The following is a 22,516-nucleotide window of genomic DNA, read 5'->3' on the forward strand; positions in this document are numbered from 1 at the left end:
CGAGGAGCGGGCTCTGAGGAGCACCTGAGCGCCACCGAGCACTGCGCGCTCAGGAGAGCCCGAAAAATGCTTCCATCTCCCTGCACCCCCTTGAGCACCTTTGGCCCTTTACCTGTGCCTCAGTTTCTCCAGTGGTAAAATGGGCAAGTTGGACTAGATCAATGGTTTTCATGAGGGAAAGGTGAGTATAATTGGAAAAGCATATTCAATGTTATAATTTTGTTTGGTGAATTTATAAGAAAACGATTTTCATGTTGCACACAACTGAGGAAGAAGGTGTAATTTTTCTATCAGGTGGGGGCAGGGATAATAGAGTAGAGAAGCCATGGACATAATGATCTCGACTTCCCTGCTAGCTCCAGATGGCCAAGAAGTCTGGGATGCCTGCAGCCATCCTGGACGAGCTCTCTGTGGGTCTACAAAGACAAAGTGTCCTGTTTTGGAGGCCAGGTAAGTCGGAGTATCTGACTGTATTGATGGATCTCTATGCATTTAGGGCTGTGACTCCAAGATGGTGGTGTGGGCATCTTGTTCATTCATCTGAAATTTATTTATTGAGCACTTTCTCTGTAGCAGTTTCAAAGAAGGGTCTCTTCTCCCTCGTATTCTCTAGCCCAGGAGCTGGCAAATGCTGCAAAGTGTCAGAGGGATTACATTAGGTTTTGCAGGCCATATGGTCTCTGTGATAATGACTACTCAGGTAGTGCAAAAGCAGCTGTAGGAAATATGTAAATGATAGGTGTGACTGTATTCCAATAAAACATATTTACAAAAGCAGGTGGTAGGCCAGATTTGGCCTGTGGCCCATTGTTTGCCAACCCCTTCTCTAGGCAAGAGTGAGCCCTTGCTGGTTATTGAGTAATCATAACATGACTAGAGGAGAAGGGAGAAGAACTGACACACACTGAGCACATCTCATATGACAGTCACCTTGCTAAGGAAGCATCTGCCCGCGCGGTCTAATGACCTGTTGGGTTCAGATTCCAGCTCTGCTGCTAAGGCTGTTGGGGATTTTAAAAGAGGTGATAGATGTATAACAAGGTGGGGGGTTTTATTCACCAAGATCCCTGGGTCCTGCTTCCTGGGAAATGAGAGAAACAGCTTCCAGAACAGGAGGCAGAACAAGTTTTCTAGGGGAGTGGTGAGAAAACCGACTCGAAGAGCAGCCGGGGGTGAGGGCATTGTGTGGCGAGAGCAGAGAAGGTGCAGGGCTTTTTCTGAAGCCCCAATATCACAGATAGAACTTGAGGATGAGAAATGTCTAAGGAGGTCCTGAGAGCTTTCGTTTACTCTCTTGGTGTTTTCTTGAGAAAAACATTTGACTAGCTTTGTGTATGTAAAACACTTAACAAAATTTACCATTATAAGTCGTTGTTAAGTGTACAATTCAGGGGCATTAAGTAAATCTACGATGTTGTGCCCCCGTCATCACTGTCTCGTGTCAGAACTTTTCATCACCCCAAGTGGAGACCCCATACTCCTCATTTCTCCCTCCCCCCAGCTCCTGGCACCCACTAATTTGCTTACTGTCTCCATAGATTTGCTTATTCTGCACATTTCATTTAAACAGTGTATACAATATATGTCCTTCTGTGTCTGGCTTCTTTCACTTAGCATAATGTTTTCAAGTTTCATCCATGTTATAGCTTGAATCAGAGCTTCATTCCTTTTTATAGCTGAATAATATTCCACTGTATAGAAAGCGTTTTTTTAACCCGTTCTTCTGTTGATGGACGTTTGGGTTGTTTCTACCTTTAGGCTATTATGAATAGAGCTGCTATAAACATGTACCAGTTGCAGTGTGGTTTGTGTTTTCAAATCTTTTTGGATATATACCTAGGAGTGAAACTTGGGTTATAGGGTAATTCTATGTTTAACTTTTTGAGGAACTGCCAAACTGTTTTCCACTGGAGCTGAACCATTTCACATTCCCTCCAGCATTTTTTCCTTACCTTTGCCAACACGTTATTTTTCTTAAAAAAAAAAAAAAATTACAGCCATCCTATTGGGTGTGAAGCGGTATCTCATGGTTTTGGTTGCATTTCCCTAATGCCTAATAATGGCGAGCATCTTTACACGCACTCATGGACCACGTGTATATCTTCTTTAGAGAAACATCAAGTGTTTTACCCATTTTTAAGCTGGGTTGTTTATATTTTGTTGAGTTTTAAAAGTTTTTATATATATATATATATATTTTGGATACTAGATCCTTATTCCATATCGTTTGCAAATATTTTTTTTCCCATTCTGTGAGTTGTCTTTTCACTCTCTTGTTAGTATTTGAATAGCTTTTAATTATAGTTTCATGCAGTACTGCTGTTTCTTTGAATTCAATGACCAAGCAGAGACTGGGCAGTGTAGGGCCTGGTTATATTGGAGTTATAGATGTAAAGTCCCTGGCACATAGTAAGTGCTCAATCCATGGTGGATGTTGTTAGAACCTTTGAATCAGATCGACTTGACCATTCAGAGCCTATCTTCCCGCTTCAGTGGAATAGGAAACAGAGGCTTTCGAAGGCTAAGCCCTTCCAATCAGTGATAAAGACCGCCCCGGAGTGTTTTAGGTGGGAAGGGCCTGGCTAAAGCTCTTCATTAAGTAAAATCTGATCACTGGACACGTTAAGGGGCAGCCTTGGAGGGAGCGAGCAGAGGCAGGTCACCACAGCGTTACCGGGAGCTACGGGTGGGGGGCTGTCTGAAAGACTGGGAGGGGCAGAGTGGAGAGGGTTTGTGGTTCTGTAAGAGCCTTCTAGCTCTCCTGCAGAAGATTAACGAGGTGGCTGTGAGCTTCAGAAAGAGCAGGGCTTCTCAAGGCTGGGTGCCCACCCTGCAACGTGGAGCAGGAACCAGAATCAGGCAGGGGAGGGCAAACTGGGATTTATTTGGGTGAGAAGCTAATTCAGAAGAAGCAAATATGACCGCCCTTGGCACCAGTGTGAGCAACAGACTAGGTTGCTTTCAGGGCTACAGGTGAAATCACTGCCCACCTGGGCAGACCCTACTGAGTGACGCGTCCAAGGAAGAGGGAGAAGGGCCGTGGAGTGCCCAGTGTGAGCTAGGCCCCCGGGGAGGCACTGCAGAGGCAAATATTTCCTGGCAACTAACGGCGTTACCCCCACGGGGCAGGTGAGGAGCCCGAGGCCCAGGGCTGCAAAGGCCTTCTCTAAGCTCCCGGGCTAAACCCACGCGCTTTCGCCAGGCCCTGGCGCCCGCCTGCTTAATCAGCATTGCGGTGCATGTTCGCTTGCACGGCTCTTACTCATCTGTCCCAAATGAGCTACCTATTTACAAAAAAAGACATTCTGTGCACACAGTCCTGAAACTGTGCTGGAGAGACTGGAGTCGCCTTCTGGAATGATTTTCCATATGTAAATAAGGCGTAGTCATACTTGGAGAGGCACACCCAGGCTACCAGAGCCAAAAATAGAGCCCCTGGCACTAAAAGCTCCCACTGTTTGGGGAAAATGAAGAAACTCATTTGAAAAATAAACAGAGGAGACATTGCCAGAATTTGTTACAGAAAGTGATTAAGATCCCTTGTTGGGGTTGGAAGCAAAAGCATTCTTGAAATCCTCTATTCGTTTCACATTAACTCAGGGAAAAATCTTTCCTTCCACCACGGGAAACACTTTTTTAGGACAGCACATCTAGAGGCCATTTTGCCATGATGCCTTCTGCTATTTGGGGATTTAAGGGACGTAATTACAAGGATGCTGAGCTGCAGACTTTGTAATCACTGGTTCGGAGCAGACCAGGAAGACTAGAGTAATATTTCTAGGTGACTGGTTTCCGCAGGAGATAAAAGAGGCAGCAGGAAGCTGGAACACGGCTTTTCAGGACTGCTGCAGGGGCAGACACTGGTGAGAGCTGGGGGGGGGGGGGGGGGGGCAGGGCGCAGCCGCGCGTGTGCTCTGTGACCCTCGCCAGGCTTCTTCCCTTTCTGGAGCTTCCCTCCTGTCATCCGTAAAACGTGAAGGTCAAGGTGTTCTTTGGGCCTTTCTCTCAGCCTTGCAGCTCTGGGGGGTTCTGAACCCTCTCTCTCGTTTTGCCCCCACCTGTGCTACTTCTAAGGCCTCCCCAACCCAACAGAAAATCAGGATCCAGAAGATTATTGAGACCCTTGGTGACATTTGAAAATAAACCGTGGATGAGCTAATAGCATTTATAATGTTAAATGTCCCGATGCTGACCTTATACTGTGATAACTGTTCTGTGGTTATGTAAGAGAATCTCCTTGTTCCTGGGAAATACACACTAAAGTACATGGTGGTTAAGAGAAATGATGTCTTCCACATATTCTCAAATGATTTAGAAAAATGTGTATATTTAAAGAGAGAATGGCAAAGCAAACACATCAAAATGATAACAATTGGGGAATCTGGGTGGAAAGTATTTAGGAGTTCTTTGAACCATTCTTACAATTTCAAGTGTGAAATCATTTCTCAATAAAACGCAGTAAAATAAACTAAAAATTCCAACTAAGAAAAAAGAAAATAGGGGAAGCTAATGTGGATAAACATAAGCATTTGCTCTAATAGACTTTATAATTAGGTGATCATTGATTTTCAAATTATTGATTTTCAAATTTATAATTAGATGACACATTGACTTTCAAATAGGCTTCCTGATATTCAGGGCTGAAAGGGAAACATGTTATTTCATTAGAAATTAGACAATTAAGACAAAGAAGAACAGAAGAGCAGCTATAGCTCAGTGGCTGAGCCCCTGCCTCCCATGTACGAGGTCCCGGGTTCAATTCCTGGTACCTCCTAAAAAAAATGTATAACATGTTTGAAACAAACAAATGAAAAAAAGAAAAAGACCAAGATGAAAATATAGATTTGCATAAGCATTAGCCTTGGTGATTGGTGATTATAAAATCTGGCCAAGGCAAAAAGAGAAATATAGTATTGCACGATTGGACAGGAAGAATCTGCTCAGCTCTTCAAGAGAGTAACCTACTTGGCCTCAGGTCCCTTCCGACACCAGAGAGTTGGAATCTAGAGTGGCTGGCTGCAGGCAGGGGCTGGTCCCCTCTTCTCCCTTCCTGAAGGCTCATCGCATGAGGAAGGTGGTGGATTCAAGTCCTCTAACCTGAATGAGAGTGATCATCTCATCTTCACCAATAGAAATTGAGACCACATCTTTCCCTGAGAGCAGATTTTTATCTTGAAATAGGAAGTCCTTCCTGATATCAAAACTCATGCTCCGGGAAGTGGATTTGGTCTAACGGATAGGGCATCCACCTACCACATGGGAGGTCCAGGGTTCAAACCCAGGGCCCCCTGACCCGTATGATGAGCTGGCCCACTCGCAGTGTTGATGCACGCAAGGAGTGCCCTGCCATGCAGGGGTGTCCCCCGTGTAGGGGAGCCCCACGTGCAAGGAGTGCGCCCCGTAAGGAGAGCCGCCCAGCGCGAAAGAAAGTGCAGCCTGCCGAGGAATGATGCCACACACACAGAGAGCTGACACAGCAAGATGACACAACAAAAAGAAACACGGATTCCCGGTGCCGCAGACAAAAATAGAATTGGACACAGAGGAACACAGCGAATGAACACAGAGAGCAGACAACTGGTGGGGGGGGGGGGGGGTTAAAGGGAGAGAAATAAATAAAAAATCTACAAAAACAAAAAAAAAACTCATGCTACTGTTGAAGACATCTTACTGGGCATAAAGTGGGGATGGAGAGGAATTGCTCACCCCTCTTGTAGAAGGCTCCTCCCAGTGAAGCCAGCCCCCGTCCTGCCCTTGTGTATGATTTTACCGGCATCCCAGAGCTTAGGGTGGTGGTTAAGGGCCAGAGCTCTAAATGTACGCCACTCCACCCCAGACCAGCTGTGTGACTTTAGGCAATTGATTTCTCTTTGCCTCAGTTTCCTAATCTTTCCCCTCATATGGGAATAATAAAACATCTGTTTAAAAAGTCATAAAGATTAAGCAACCCAGGTGAAGCACTTAATTTAGAATTTGACCCTCAGAAAGCAGATGCCCGGAGAGGGAGGAAAGAGGGCACCCAGGGATAAAATGGTAGATCTGGGCTGTGAGCCCTGCAGCCCAGCAGGGAGGCAGCCTGCCCACAGAGGAATCTGAAGGGGCATTCTCGGTTTAACTGATCCTAGCAGCTTGGGGGTTTGTACAGAAAAGGCTTTTCACCACTGACTGCCTTATTGTACACATCTGTATCAGCTTTGGTGACTGTCAGCTCTTGGGGTTCCCCCACCTCCTCCTCCTCCTCCCTTTAGGCCAGTGCTTGTCTTCTGTCCCTCTCTCGGGTCCCTTGGCTTCCAGGTTCCTGCACATCTTCTTTAAATAGGGAAGCTGACAGGAGCAGGCAGGAGTGAATCTAAGATCCAGAAAAATCCAACTAGCTTATCTCCACCCAGCAGATATGCACTGGGGAGAGGTAGCTGGTCAGGTTTGGAGATACAGCATTGGATCAAACAAAGTCTCTGCCTCAAGGAGCTTACATTGTGGATTTTTTTTTTAAAGACTTATTTATTTCTCTCCCCCTCACCCCACCAGCTGTCTGCTCTCTGTGCCCATTTGCTGGGTGTTCTTCCGTGACTGCTTCTATCCTTATCAGCAGCACCAGGAATCTGTGTTTCTTTTTGTTGCATCATCTTGTTGTGTCAGCTCTCCATGTGTGCGGCACCATTCCTGGGCAGGCTGCACTTTCCTTCGCGCTGGGCGGCTCTCCTTACGGGGCACACTTCTTGCGCATGGGGCTCCCCTACGCGGGGGACACCCCTGCATGGCAGGGCACTCCCTGCGCTCATCAGCACTGTGCGTGGGCCAGCTGCACGTGGGTCAAGGAGGCCCGGGGTTTGAACCGCGGACCTCCCATGTGGTAGGGGGATGCCCTATCCATTGGGCCAAGTCCACTCCCCACATTGTGGATTGATGGTGAAAGAATATAGACAAGAAATATACAGACAAGGAAAATCAGAGTAAAGAGACTGGAGGTGGCCTGGATTCCACTAATTTGTAAAGGGTAGCAAGAGAAGTCATCTCCAAAAATATGGCATTGGTGAGTAGAGGAAGTGCAGAATGTTCCAGGCAGAGGGAAAGTATGCACAGCATGGCTATATAGCAGTAAGAAGGCCAGCGTGCTGCAGTGGAATGAAAGAGGACCCAGACGGGGCCGGGGGCCAGGTCACGATTGTGTGATGAGAGCCTTGGGAAGGTTCCTGGAGGACTAATATGATTTTGCACGAGGGCAGAAGCAGGGGTGGAGGTGGAGACAGGACACAACCACAGTAATCCCAGCTGGAGCTGTGGGGGCTGGGATCACGTGGAGCTGGTGGAGGAGTTGAGTACTTACCCTGGATGTGTTTTGATGGTAGGACTGAGAGGGTTTCCTGATGGACTGAATGTGAGAAATGAGAGGTGTCAGGGATGACACCAGAGGTTTTGGTTTGAGCAAGTGGGAGGTGGATTAGTCATTTCCTGAGACAGGGAAGGCTGTGAGAGAAGCACACTTGGGGGTAAATATCAGGTGTGTGGTTTTGGACAATTTAAAGAAAAACGATTGAAGGCTGAAATGACTTAATACATGTAAAACACTTAAAACAGTACCTGGCACTTCATAATGCTCATGCAAAGTCAATATCATCCTTTAAAAAAAAATCATTTACAAATATTCTATAACTACCAAGCAAAAACTCCCCCTTCCCCCTCCCCTACCCCCTGGTGACCTCAAATCTACATCTATCCCTGCATATTTGCTATTTCTACGTTGTGCATTTAAGTGACCTCATACAATATTTGCCCTTGTGTGCCATGCTTATTTCACCCAGCATCATGTTTTCCAAAGGTTTATCCCATGATCGCACTTTTAAAATAAGATCGAAGCTCTGGGGTGAGTAACATGTCCAGTCAAACTGCTAGTTCTGTAGGAACTAGCAAAAATTCAAACTTGGGTCTGTTTGGCTCCAAACCTGTGCTTGCTTCTCTTTTTAAACATCCTCAGCCTTCCATGATCTCTTATCCTATGGTTAAAAATTGGCATTGTCAAAAAAGCTCAAGCATTCTTGGTAGAACCCTAAAATTTAAGTTGGCCTTTTATAATTCCTCATCACAGGGAAAGGCATTCAAAACTTCACTGACATCACCAGTTAATTCCTAAACTATGCTTTAAAATATATAGTGAGGTAGGTAGGTAGATATATAAATATTTGAAAACTTCTTGAAATATTTTAATCTCCCATAATTTCTATTTTTAAATATATATGATGAGAATTGAAGGTGTTCCACTACTTTGCCCAGCTAATCTCATTCCCCAGGGATACCCTGCTGAACAATTGGTGCCTGTCCTCCTTGAAGTTCACATACTCATACCCATCTCTATTATTTTTATAAATATTAAAATGGAACTATGCCTTACTACTACTGCCCAGTAGAATTTTCTACCATGATGGAAATGTTCCATACCTGCATGCTAGTACAGCAGCCATGAGCCATATGTGGCTACTGAGCATTTGCAATGTTGCCAGTGTGACTGAGGACTCCATTATTAATTTAATAAATTTAAATGGCCACATGTGGTTAGTGGCTTTAGTAATAATGTGGTCCTATACATTTTTTTAGCTTCTGTTTTACATTTAACAGAGTGTCGTGGACTTTTTGGGGGTTATAATTTTATAAATATTGAAATGATCCCATTTACAGAAAAGCTGGAATTACAGCATAGAGTATTTTTTCCTGAACCATTTGGGGTAAGTGGCAACCTGATACACCATCTTACCCAAATAATTTAGTGTTTCTTTCCTTCAAACAAGAACATTCTCCTACGTAACCACAATCCAACCATCAAAACCAGGGAATTAACACTGACACATTACAACCATCGAATCCTCCAACCCCATTCAAATTTCACCAGTTTTCCAATGCCCTTTATAGCAAAGGGATTCAGTTCATTGCATTTAGTTGTCATGCCGTTTTGTTTTCTGTCTGATAAAATTCTCAGTCTTAGAATTTCATGATCTTGATATTTTTGAATAAGTGAAGACACTTATTTTGTAGACTGTTCCTCGATTTGGGCTTGTCTGCTATTTTCTCATGATTAGACTGAGGTTATGTGTCTTTGGCAGGAAATTACAGACATGATGCTGTGTTCTCATTGCTTCCTTTCAGGTAGTGCAAGATGTCAATTTTCCCATTACTTGTGGTTAATTTTGCCTATTGGATTAAAGTGGCATCTCCACTGGGAAGTGTTTTTTAAAGATTTTTATTTATTTATTTCTCAACCACCACCACCACCCGCCCCCCGTCCGGGTTGTCTGTTCTCTACTTGCTGCATCTTCTTTGTCTGCTTCTGTTGTTGTCAGTGGCAAGGGAATCTGTGTTTCTTTTAGTTGTGTCATCTTGTTGTGTCAGCTCTCCATGTGGGCAGCGCCATTCTTAGGCAGGCTGCACTTTCTTTTGCGCTGGGCAGCTCTCCTTATGGGGCGCACTCCTTGCGCGTGGGGCTCCCCTACGTGGGGGACACCCCTGCGTAGCACGGCACTCCTTGCGCGCATCACACTGCGCATGGGCCAGCTCCACATGTATCAAGGAGGCCTGGGGTTTGAACCGTGGACCTCCCATGTGGTTGACAGACGCCCTATCCACTGGGCCAAGTTCCCTTCCCTGGGAAGTTATTCTTGTTACTTGTTCCTTTTTAATTAATGAGCGTCTTGTGAGGAGGTACTTTGAAACTATGTTAACTCTTCCCTTCCTCATTAAACTTTCCATTTATTCATGAATTTATTCAATCAGCATTGGACTCAAGGCTTTCCATTTTAGTCAGTGTATTGTAATGTTATTATTATTCTATATTTTGATGCTCAAATTTTCAGATTTGCCAGTGAAAGCCACTTGGAGCCGGCTTGTGTTTTTTTTTTAACAGGTTCCCTTATTCTCTGAGCATTCTGCCTCAAGATAGTTCAGGATCTTGTACATTCCCTGCTCGACTCCTGAAATTAGCCATTTTTCCAAGGACCCTGGGTATTTTAGTAAAGAATGGTTATAGCTTCTGGCCCTGACTCTGCAGCTGATGAAACTTGTGGCTTTGAAAGGCACAGCATCTGATTTGGGGAGGTAGACCTCATCAACCAGCCACAACAAACCACTCATTTTATAGAGGAGGAGGCCCAGCTGAGGTCAAGTTGGCCCAGCCAATGAGAGCTTAGACTAGAATTGAAGCCTCTGGCTCCTCATCCAGCGCTGTTTCTTGGCAGTACATATTCCCACCTATGTAGTGTGATCCAAGCAGGGTCTGGCCCTCTCTGGACCTCACTTTTCTGTCCCCTGAAGAACCTCACTGTCCCATAGAACCCTAGGGCCTTCGCCCCGGTGGCGCAGGACTACCTTTCTGAGAGCTGACCTTGTGTCTTGGGTCTACCCCGTTAGAGTCTGGGGGAACCTCTACCTTTCCAGGGCCTGCCTCAGAAGTCGTAACAGGTGTTTACAGAATTGAAATGAAATCAGTGTCCAGAGCTGGGGCCTTTATGGGTGAATCTACCTTAATCTGCATGGGTCACCGTGTTCAGCTTTTAACTCTAGCTCTGGTGGATCTGGGGCTTACAGGTGGGTCCCATCCTGGGATGAGCTGTCCAAGTATGTGGACTGGATGGACACTTGGTTCTCCCTTTCCATATCAGGGACTCTGGGCATATGTGCCTCCCTGAGTCCATGCCAGTTAGCTAAAATCTTTATAGGGCATCAACAGAAGAAAAGACAGGCACCAAAGGTGCTTTCCATGCCTGTCCTGGTTACACCACCAGCATCCAGGGAATCACCAGAAGTACCACATCCCCACATGCTGAGGCAGTAGTTCTTATGCCTAACCTCAAAGTTGGGAATAAGAATCCCCTGGCATTCCATTAGAGAATTTCTCCGTGCCTGATTTGGGGGTGGGGTGCTACATTTGACCTGTTGCCCCTGGTTGGTCAGCCACGATAGGAACTTCCAGCCTGGGAGGAGCTAAGTATTCAACCAGTGCCTGTTGTAGTGATATAAGACAAGAATCTGAAAGACTGAGCTTTCACCTCCTTTGTACTTAACAGACATTTCCTAAGCTCCCATTATGTATCAGGTGTCATGAAGCATCTTGTGTTTACAGAAATTAAAGCTAGAACTCAACCACTAGACTTTCAGGTAAAAATTACTATACAAATGGTTTCCATACACAAGAGGCACAACTAGGGGCTGCAAGGGACAGGACATAACTTCTGGCATTCAGTTCTGATGCTTTAATTCTAGAGTGTCAGGTTCTTACATGCAGGGCTCTGTAGAAATTAGAATCTGAGTTGGGCCCTGAAGAATGATTTTGCTAAGTGAAAAATTGTAAAGGCACTAGCAACAAAAGGAATAGCATGAGCAAGGTATGGAACCACCTAAATTCAAGGTTAACCTTCAGGAACAGCAAAACACCCAGCAGGGCAAACATACAGGCGATGGGAGGGTGTGAAGACTGTGCTTGTGGAGTGTGCTACATTAATTCCATAAAGCAAAAGGAGGCTTCATGAAGGTTTTTAAAGTAACATTTATTTTTTTTCAAACTTTTAATTGTGCAATATAGAAAACTGAAAAGCACAAGAAGCAAAGAACACAAAAGTCATCCAGAATCACAAGCAGTTTAGTTTGACATAACCTTTAGGTCCTGTGTGTGTATAGACACAACGGAGCATACATTTTTATCTAGTCAAGATCTCACAGAATGTATCATGCTTTATCACACATCATGAATATTTACCAACTCACAGCCCCAAAGCCATGAGATATTGTGATGACCAAGAATATATGACACCATCTCAGCGGGAAAAAAATGTATTCCTTTCTTGGGGACAAAAATATCAACAGGCCTCTATAGATACTGGCAGAATTACAAATACTGTGCTCCCTTAATAATGCTCAAGTTAAAGTGAGACAAAAGCAAGAGTACAATAAGTATAATGCTTCTAAGAAAATTCATTATCAGATCTATATTGAATTATTAGCAAGAACATATGTTTCTATTGAATTAACAATGTTTTCCTATGGTATAGCCAAGAGATGCTCACACACTGTTAGCTTCAAATGGAAATATGAACACATCTGCATATACCCCTCCCCCTGCCCTTCTGCAGCCAATTTAATGAACAAGTCCTGGTGCATACTGCTCAGAGGTGGTTTAACAATTCCACGTCAAAAATGCTTCTATTAACTAAAAAAAAAAAAAAAAAAGATATTTATAAATTCATTAATTCACTAGCTCTACATTTTATCATACATTGTCACCTCAAGATATCTAAAAAGCTTAGATGTGAAGTAAAGTATGAACCATATCTGCAATTAACACAGGTATTTTTACCAAAAAATGTACTTATAGAACTATGGTTATAATCTACAACTGTCTTCTAGATATAGAGTACTACCAAGGAGCCCTTCCCTTTGCCCTTCCTCATCTTCCTCACCCACCATTTCAAGGTGGATGGACAGAGGTCACTCCCAGAAGACAGTACATCCTAAAACTAACACAAGAACCTTTATATAGGGATTATTTTACTACCTCTATTTTTTACATACTTTGGACATTAGGTCTTGTCCTGTAATACACAGTAATAACTAAAATGCCTAGAGAACAATGGTCAGACAATCTGAACTTGTCTCACAACTCACAGGCAAAGAACCTTCCCTGGGCACTTCCTTCCCTGCCCCCACCACCACCCCATCAGCATCCTGCTCCAAGACATCTAGTTTAACAATCCCATTCCCCAAATAGTCATTCCTACGTATTAACAGAAAACATATCTGAAGTATTGTTTTACACTTTCTACTTTAACATGTTGTTTACTTCTAAACATCTAGAAAGACTAGCTGTTTCCAGCAAGGACTTAAGCTTGTCCACAATACACACAGTAGCACTGAATAAACCGCACACATAATAAAGGATATAACCCAAAAATGTCTTCTTAAAAGAACATTCCGGCCTATAATCCTTCCCCTTCTGACCTCTATCAACTTAGTGGTTTGCATTTGCAATGCTTAGAGGGGATTTTTTTTTTTGAACAATTTTGCTTTCACAAATTTAATTCTGTCGTTTTCAACAGTCTTCCCTATGAATTTTAACAAAAAAAAAAGTACAAAATGCATTAGTTTACTAACTCTACTTCTGTAATACACTGGCAACCTCTTTAACATCTAGAAAGACTAGATGATATAACATTAGGACTAGTTTGTCCATTATATACACTATTTACACAGAAAAGTAAAAGAAAATGCACAGAACACAGATGATGGTTTATCTTATCTAACTACAGACTTACTGCCTTAGAGCACTTGGCACTTCCTTCCCCCTCCTCCCTGAAACAGCACATAGTATAACCACTCCATTTCCAAAAGATCTTTCATATGAAATTTAACAAAACAATATCTACAATGTTATTTCACTACCTCTACTTTTAACATACTTTGTGCACTTCTAAACATCTAGAAAGTCTAGATGTTTCAAATAAGGACTTAATTCGTCCACTATATACACAGTAGTGTTAAATAAACTATGCACATGTAACAATGGTTATATTTGAAAGTGTCTTCTAAATAGAAACATTCTGGTCTAGAGCCCTTCATTTCTCCCAATCCCTTCTCTTTACTACAAACCCAGTGGCTGATTTACAGGCACATGTCACTTAGATGTGGTTTTACAATTTCATTTCCAAAAGCCATTTTCAGAAGACAGCATTTCTATGAATTTTAACACAAAGTGTACAAAATGTGTTAGTTTACTAACTCTACTTTTGTCATACATTGGCAACCTCTTTAATATCTAGAGACTAGATATTGTAAAATTAGGACTCATTTGTCCAGTATATATACAATATATACAGTACAGCAAATTTAAATGAATGCACATACAGGGCAAAAGATGATCAGAAATTTTCTAGTACACACTAGCAAACACCTTTTGCACTTTCTTCCCTCCCACCTCCCTCAAACCAAAGAACAAGAGTACAGTTCCATTTCCAAAGACAATATCCCACCAGTTTTTAAAAGCTATTTACAGTGTTCTTTTACTAACTCTATTTTTAAGCACATCAAGCACTTCTAAAATATTTAGAAAGACTAGATATTTCAAATAAGAACTTACTTGTCCACTACATACATAATGTTAAATAAAATTGAACACACATAACAAGGTTATAATCTGAGGTATCTCCTAAACATGACCATCTTGGCCTGGAACCACTCCTTCCTCATTCCCTTTTCTCCACCACCAGTTCAGTGGACAAGTACAGGCAAGTGCAATGCTCTGAGGTGGTTGAACAAATTCATACCGAAAGTCAATAACAGAAGACAAACTTTCCAATGAATTTCAACACAAAGTATACAAAACATGCTAATTTTACTAACTCTACTTTGTCATATACTGTGAACCCCTAGATGTTGCAAAATTAGGACTCATTTGTCCACTATATACACTATATACAAACCAAACAAAATGCAAAGAACATAACAGAAAAGTTTTGCCTGAAATTATCCAAGTATGGACATACTAGCAAATTACCTTTTGCAATTGCTTCCCTCCCACCTCCTCCAAATCAATGAATGAATATATAGGCAGTAGTATGCTACCCAGAGAGACGGTTTAGCGACCTATTTCCAAAAGACAGTATTTCCTATGAAACTGAGCAAAATGATATTTACAAAATAATGTTTTACTACTTCTACTTTTAACATACGTCGGGCACTTCTAAACATCTAGACAGACTAGATGTTTCAAATAAGGACTTATTTTGTCCACTATATACAGAGCGGTCTTGACTAAACACACATTTAACAAGTTATAATCTGAAAGTGTCTTCTAAATATGAACATTCTGGTCTAAAACCCTTTCCTTTTATCCCTCCCTCCACATCCCTCCTTGTGGGCTATAATGCTCAAGTTTTCAGAAGACAATCTTTCCTAGGAATTTTAACACAAAATGTATTTACTATTTTTTCATACACTGGCAACCTCTTTTAACATCTGGAAGACTAGATGTAAATTAGGACGTGTTTGTCCATTATATACACAGCAAAGTACAAAACCAAAAGCGGGCGGGAACACAGGGACAATGGTTAATCTTGCCTCATTCTAAACACACTAGCATAGAGCCCTTGCACTTCCTTATCCCCCCACCCCCAAACCAGTGCACAAAATGTGAACTATTCAGAGAGGTGGTTTGGCTATTCCAAAACCCCCCATAATATTTTATATGAATTTTAACAAAAAGATATTTACAAAATGTGTTCTTTTACTACCTCTACTTTTTACGTACGTCAGGCACTTCAGAACATCTAGGAAGAGATATTTTTAAAAAGTACTTAGTATTGTCAACTATACATAGGGTAGTGAGGAATAAAGTGACATACAGAACAATGGTTACAATATGAAAATATCTTCTAAATATGACCAGTCTGGCAAAGAATCTTCTCATCCTCTTCTCAGCCTTCTCTGCTTCACCTCCTCTAACCCACAAAACATGGATGTACGTGGCTCCCGGTGTCGCTTCCAGAGGCAGTCTAAATTCCATCTCCAAGTCATTTCCAGAAGATATTTTTCTATTTTTTTTTTTTAAATAGATGCTCATTACAAAACATGTGATTTTCTAACTCTACTTTATCATACGTCGGCAACCTCTTTTCATCTAGAAAGCCTAGATGTAGCATAAGTTTTCTTTTAAAAGGTTGGGGGAAAAGTTGAGAGCAGCTTTTTCATATTATATACACAGGCCTTCTGTAAATGGCCAGTAAATCTTCCCAAAGGGTTGTGGACACTTCTTGTTGCCCAAATGTTGCACGTTATTCTACTATTTCTCTCTTCAAATATCAAGCACGTTCGGGTAGAACGATCACTGGCCGCCCGATGGCCGCTAACCGTTCCACCCGCCATTGTCCAGGCTTCCGCTCACCTTCCAGGCCCGTTAAGGCCTTTGTCCGTTGTTGTCGGGGCAAGCGGCATGTTGTCCAACCGGGACTGAGCGATCACCTCAGATCCCGGATCTGCACGCTTCCACGGCCTATAGAGGTGACCGAACTTGAGTCCACGCAGGCGCGCCTTCTGGGCCCTGGAGGTGCCTAACGGCCCTCCGTGGCGTTCGTTCGTAGCCGCCATTCTTCTCTCCCCGCCGCGCCCGCCGCCCAAAGGGGCCGCGTCCTCGGTGGCCCGCTGGGGGCTTAAGCCGCCGCCCGACAATTTTGGGCAAGGAAATCTGGCCGCGGGTGGGGCCCAGGCTGGGCGAGGCCGCCACCGCTGCCTTCAGAACATCATGGGGGAAGGGAGAGCAGGGTTCCGCCGCTGCCTCAGGGCCTGGTCCGGGCCAGTGAGCAATCGCGGCGAGGGCTCTGGGTCTCTGCAGGGCAAGGACCACACACCACCCCCGGGCCCCCCGGCTCACCCACCCGAGGGCCGAGAGGCCGGAGGGCCCGGGGAGGGGATTCGCGCTCTGCTCTTCACCGCGCTCTCTGCCGGAACTGACTTGGCAGTTCTCTCCGCGGGCGAGCGAGAAGAAGAACCGGAAGTACACTCTGCTCCGGAACCCGCGAAACAAGGTTCCGGGGCTACAACGTTCCGGCTTGGGTTGGGGAAGGACGATTGCGAATGTTACGAGGGTTCAGGACTCTCTCCTTGGTTGTCCTTCGCGACCGTAATTGTTACCGGCTGAAGAATCCCCCATGCGTATATCTCCTATTGGGCAAGGAGGCTATTTCCAAGCTTTCATTCACTCATTTACCAGCTATTTATTGAGCGCCAACTAAATGCCACGAAGTGTTGTTCTAAGCAGCGAGCACACAACAATGGAGAAAAAAAAAAAGAAAATTTCTGCTCTTCTGAAATTCATATTCAATAGGAAAAAGAGAAAACAGGATCCTCAAAAACGTATAAAAGGGCAAATAGCAAAAGTGCTAAGGAGAAATACAAACGGAAGGGGAATATGAAGTGTGGGTGTGTGGAATTTTGTAGAATGTAAGTGACTTTTGACAAAGCCTGAAGAAGGACAAGGAATGAGCCTTGGGGATGTCTGGTGAAAGAGCCTTCCCGGCAGAGGGAACAGCAGGCCAGGGGCCCTGAAGCTGAAGCATGGGGGCCTGGCTTGTACCAGGAACAGCAAAGAGACTGGAGCAGCATGAGCAGGGAAATAGTATAGGGGACAGACTAGGGCATGTAGGGTGAAGGGCAAAGGAAGGATTAGGGCTGGATTTTTTGAGTGAAATGAATTGGAGGACTTTGAAGAAGTGTGAAGAAGAGCAGAAGTGGGGCAAGGAGCAGGAAGATATGTTAGTAGGCTATTGCAGTCATCCAGGTGAGATGTCTTAGTGGCTTCTACCCGGGTGATGGCAGCAAAGGTGGCAAAAAGTGGTTGAATTCAGGATATATTATAAGATTGAGCGAACAGGACTTGCTGACAGACCAGATGTAAGAAATGAAAGAAAGAGAGGAATTAAGGATGACTCCAAGGCTTTTGGCCAAAGGGACTGAAGGAGGGAGTCCCCATTAACTGAAATGAGAGAGACGAGATTCTGAGGGGAGTATCAGGAGTTCAGTTTTGGACATGGTAAGCTGGAGCGGCCTGTTTGAGATGTGAAGTTGAAAGTTGGATTTATGAAACTGGCATTCAGAGGAGATAGAGCTGGATATATGTATTTGGGAGTCATCGGCACCTAAATGTCTTTAAAACTGTGAGGCTGCATGAGATAACCAAGGAGTACATGGAAAGAGAGGAGAGATCTGAGGCCTGAGCCCTGAGATCCAGTAATGATAAGAGCTCAGACAGATGAGGAGGAACCAGCAAAGGAGGCAGAGGAGCAGTAGAACCATAAGAGTGTAGTATCCTCTTTTGGAAGTAAATGAAGATAGTATTTCAAGGGAGAGCTATCAACAGTGTCAAACACTGCTGGTAGGTCAAGTAAGAAAGGTTGAGAATTCTATTTCTAGCTTGTGTAATTAGTGCTGTAAAGGACATTCTTGTGACTTGTCATGCTTCGTGGAGGCTTCTGATTATTTCCTTTGTGTTTTTTTTCTCCCCCTCCCCCGCCCTGCTTTTTGCTATTTGTGTCCATTCGCTGTGTGATTTTCTCTATCTATTCCTCTTTTTGTCTTCTCTCTAGGATTCAATGGGATGCAATCCTGAGGACCTTGAATATGGAGAGAGAGTCCCTGTCAAGTGCTCCACCTCAGTTCCTGGTCTTTGCTGTGCTTCACCTTGACTCTCCCCTTCGTCTCTCTTCTGTTGCATCATCATTTTGCTGCATGACTCACTCAGGTGGGCACTGACTCACTGCATGGGCACTTGGCTTCCTGCATGGGTGCTTGGCTCACCACGTGGGCACTGGCACACCATGTGGGCACTGGCTTGTCACGTGTGCACTCACATGGGCACTCGGCTCACCACATGGGCACTGGCTCGCCATGCAGGCATGCTCTGTCTTCTTCTTTTTCACCAGGAGGCCCCAGGGATCGAACCCAGGTCATCCCATATGGTAGGCAGAGGCCCTATCACCTGAGTCACATCTTCTTCCCTGATTATTTCCTTCGGATACAATGCTAGACATGGAAATAAAGGTTAAACGGTTGGTCCAAGCTTAAGACTCCTGATGAAGTCAGGGCGGAAATCAGATCTCGTTACTCTCCTGTATAAATCTTTTTTTTTTTTTTAATTTCTCTCCCCTTCCCTGCCCCCCTACCCCAACTTGTTTGCTCTCTGTGTCCATTCGCTGTTTGTTCTGTGTATGCTTGTATTCTTGTCAGCGGCACCCGGAATCTGTGTCTCTTTTTGTTGCATCATCTTTCTGTGTCAGCTCTCCATGTGTGCTGCGCCATTCCTGGGCAGGCTGCTCTTTTTTCATGCTGGGCGGCTCTCCTTACGGGGCGCACTCCTTGCGTGTGGGGCTCCCCTACACGGGGGATACCCCTACATGGCACAGCACTCTTTGCGCACATCAGCACTGTGCATGGGCCAGCTCATCACATGGGTCAGAAGGCCCTGGGTTTGAAACTTGGACCTCCCATGTGGTAGGCGGACGACCTATCTGTTGGGCCAAAACTGCTTCCCACCTGTATAAATTTTCATTGGCTTTTCTTTTTTTAAGATTTATTTATTTCTCCCCACCCCCTCATCGTTTGCACTTGCTGTGTCTGTTCATCTTATTTGTTTCTTTAGGAGGCTTGGGGAACTGAACCTGGGACCTCGGATTTGGGAGAAAGGCACCTAATTGCTTAAGCCACCTCCGTTCCCTGCTTTCTTGCATCTCTTGTTATGTTTTTCCTCTTGTGTCTCTTGTTGAATCATCTTGTTGGGTCATCTTGTTGTGTCAGCTCACCGTGCCTGCCCGTTGCGCCAGCTCGCTGTCTTCTTTAGGAGGCAGCAGGAATTGAACCACAGATCTCACATGTGGTAGGCGAGAGCCCAATTGCTTGATTCACAGCCACTTCCCTTCACCATACCTAGAACAAAATCCAAACTCCTTTCCATGGCCTACTGCCCTCTGTGATCTGCCCTCTGCCTTCCTCTCTAACTTATCTCAGACACTCTCCCTTCTGTCATATTCTAGCCTCACTGGTTTCCTTGCTGTTTTATCCATTCTCTAAGCTCTTCTACACCTCAGGGCCTTTGTGCATGTGGTTCCCTCTATCTGGAATGCTCTTCTCCAGCTCTTGGCAAAGCTATATTTCTTCTCATTCTCTAGGTCTTTGCTCCAAACTTTTTTCTTGAGGAGTCTTTCCTGACCTTCCTATCACAAAGAGCCCTCTTCCAGTTACCATCAGTCACTCTATTTATTTCCATTATTCATTCATTCATCACATGTCATTATTTTCTTAATAATAATATTTTGAGTACTTCCACTGTACAAGGCACTGTACTAAGGGCTTGACTTTATATACTTCACTTTGTTCATTAATTTACTATTATTTTCCTTCTTCTTGTCCCCAGCACCCATGCTGTAAGCATGAATAAGTGCTGAAAAAAAATGAATGAATTTATCAAGCACTTGCTATGAGCCAGATATGTGCTAAGCACTTTACATATATTATCTTGTTTGATTTGCACAGCAATCCTGTAAAGTAGGTACTACCACTGTCTTCCTTTTACAGATGAGGAAACTGAGGCTCAGTGAGGCTATGTACTTTGTCTAATTCTCAGACGAACCAGGAACATACCTTGGGTCACAAGACTGGAGCTGCCTGGGAACGGCACTAGGGGGAAAACAACAGCCAGCAGCCACCATAGCTCAGATTAGAAGCAGGGAAACTAAATGATTTCTTTCTTGAAGGAATTCCTGTTTCAGATCAGGCCAGAGATTCTGGGGTGTCACTGCTCAGTCAAATTCAGGGCCTGGGTCAAGTCTCAGGATTGGGCAAAGTGGAGCAGGCTAAATGCTCCAATTCACTTCTGAGTTGGCTTAGGGGATGGGCCCAGAGACCCAGACAAGACTCTGAGCCAGGGCTGCTGCCAGTCTGAGTGCCGAATCTGCCATGTCCCTTCTGGCCATCTCAGATCAAGGATAAAACAGGGAAAACAAGTAAAAATAATGACGCTCCCTAGCACTTCTTGGGAAACTTCACAGGACAGGCTTGTGACACCAATCAGGGTTTGTTAAGCCAACTTCTCCAAGCTCATTAGTGGGAATGATGCTGAGCTGCAAGCCACCCACACAGCTTGCTCTGGAAACAACACAGTGCAAAATACAGTGCAGCATCCATCCATTACCCACCAACATCAGCACACATCTGCACTGAGGCAGGCCTCGTTGGCAGCAGGGCCCTGGAAACTGTGTGTGTGTGTGTGTGTCCCAAAGAGTCTGCTCATGAGCATCTTTGTTATCATCATCCCTTGAATTTGGGACTTGGTTCTGCCCTAGTAGAAAGTTTCCTAAATTTGGATTATTCCCAAATGACCTTACTAGTTCCTCCATATATATGTACCACAGGTACCATTCTTAATACTTTCTGTGAATTGACTCCACACAGCCATAGCTACATTAGCCTTCTATAGTACTTGTGATATTCACAATTTGATATGCCAGTTATATGTTTTCCTGACATATAGTAAAATAAATATTACAACTTGAAAATGTCCATCTGGTTCCACTTGAAATCATCTCAGTGCAAGCAGTGGAACTCAAGTCACACTTCGCAAAAACAATTGGTGTCAAAGGAACACAGAAGCCAACCTGAAAGAGTTCCCAAGGGCCAAAGCTGGCACAATCTGAGCAACCAAATAAGCAATGTAATACTGAAGGATAACGCAAAGTATCAACTAAATATTCATGAGACCATATCGATGTAAATAAACAATAAGCAAATAAGTGGGGAAAAGAGACAAATCTTCCTTATAGAAGAATCCCTAATAATGTTTATAGATAGCTCCCCACCCCTGGGATATGGCGCTTAATCCCTGCAGCCTCTTAAGTGTGGACTGCACTTACTGACTTGCTTCCAAAGAGAAGAATATGGAAAGGGGGGAAACAAATAATCTCACAGGAGAGAAACTGGGCAAATCCTACCTTAGCCAGGTGATCAAGGTGATCAAGTCACTTGAGAGCATCTATCCCCGACATGTGATGAGAAGGGCATTTGCCTCTGTGGTATTCTTATCCAAAACCCATAACTCCAGTCTAATTCTGAGAAAAATAATCAGACAAGCCCAAATTGAGGGACATGCTATAAAATACCTGACCAGTATTCCTCAAAACTGGCAAGATCTCATAAAAAACAAGGTCACAGATGACCAGAGGAGACTAAGGAGATGCGGTGACCAAATGTAGTATGATACCCTGGATGGGGTCCTGGAACAGAGAAGGGACGTCAGTGGAAAATCTAGTGAACTCTGAATAAAGTGTGGAGTTCAGTTAATAATAAATAATAATGTTGGTTTCCTAGTTGTGACAAATGTACCATAGTAAGATACTAACAAGAAACTGGGTAGGGATATCTGAGAACTCTATGTACTCTCTTTGCAGCTTTTCTGTAAATCTAAATGTATTCTAAAATAATAAGCTTATTAAAAAAAAAGAGGGGTGGATGTATACTAGTGGTTTGGATCATGAATTTGAAGTCTTACACACCTGTGTTTTAGTTTCCTATAGCCACCATAATAAATTACTACAACCTTGGTGGCTTAATACAACAGAAATTTAGACTCTTCACTGTTCTGAAAACCAGAAGTTCAACATCAGTGGGTCAAAACCAAAGTGCTGGCAGGGCTGTACTCCCTCTGGGGGCTCTAGGGGAGAATCCATTCCTTGCTTCTTCCTGCTACTGGTGGCTGCTGGCATTCCTTGGCTTGTGGCCATATCCCTTCTAGCTCTGCCCCTTAGTCACATTGCCTCCACCTTTATTTGTCTAATTTCCCTCTGCCTCTTTCTTATGACACTTGTGATGACATTTAAGGCCCACCTACATAATCCAGGATGATCTCTTCATCTCAAATTCTGATTTCCAAATAAGGTAACATTTACAGGTTTCAGGGAGTAGGATCCAGTATCTTTGGGTGGTCCTTATTTGGTCTCTA

General features: G+C 43.9%; 1 long non-coding RNA gene across 1 annotated transcript; it reads right to left on the reverse strand.

Annotated features, from left to right (window-relative positions):
• Positions 1-11,510: 11,510 nt before the first annotated feature.
• On the reverse strand, positions 11,511-16,480 carry LOC111766212 (uncharacterized). Its single transcript, XR_002798313.3, has 2 exons — positions 15,378-16,480; positions 11,511-12,190 (listed from the first exon to the last, which is right to left on the reverse strand). It is a non-coding gene; the product is annotated as an uncharacterized lncRNA (long non-coding RNA).
• Positions 16,481-22,516: the final 6,036 nt, after the last annotated feature.

The sequence above is a fragment of the Dasypus novemcinctus genome, chromosome 24 (genome assembly GCF_030445035.2).
Source record: "Dasypus novemcinctus isolate mDasNov1 chromosome 24, mDasNov1.1.hap2, whole genome shotgun sequence".
NCBI lineage: Eukaryota > Metazoa > Chordata > Mammalia > Cingulata > Dasypodidae > Dasypus > Dasypus novemcinctus.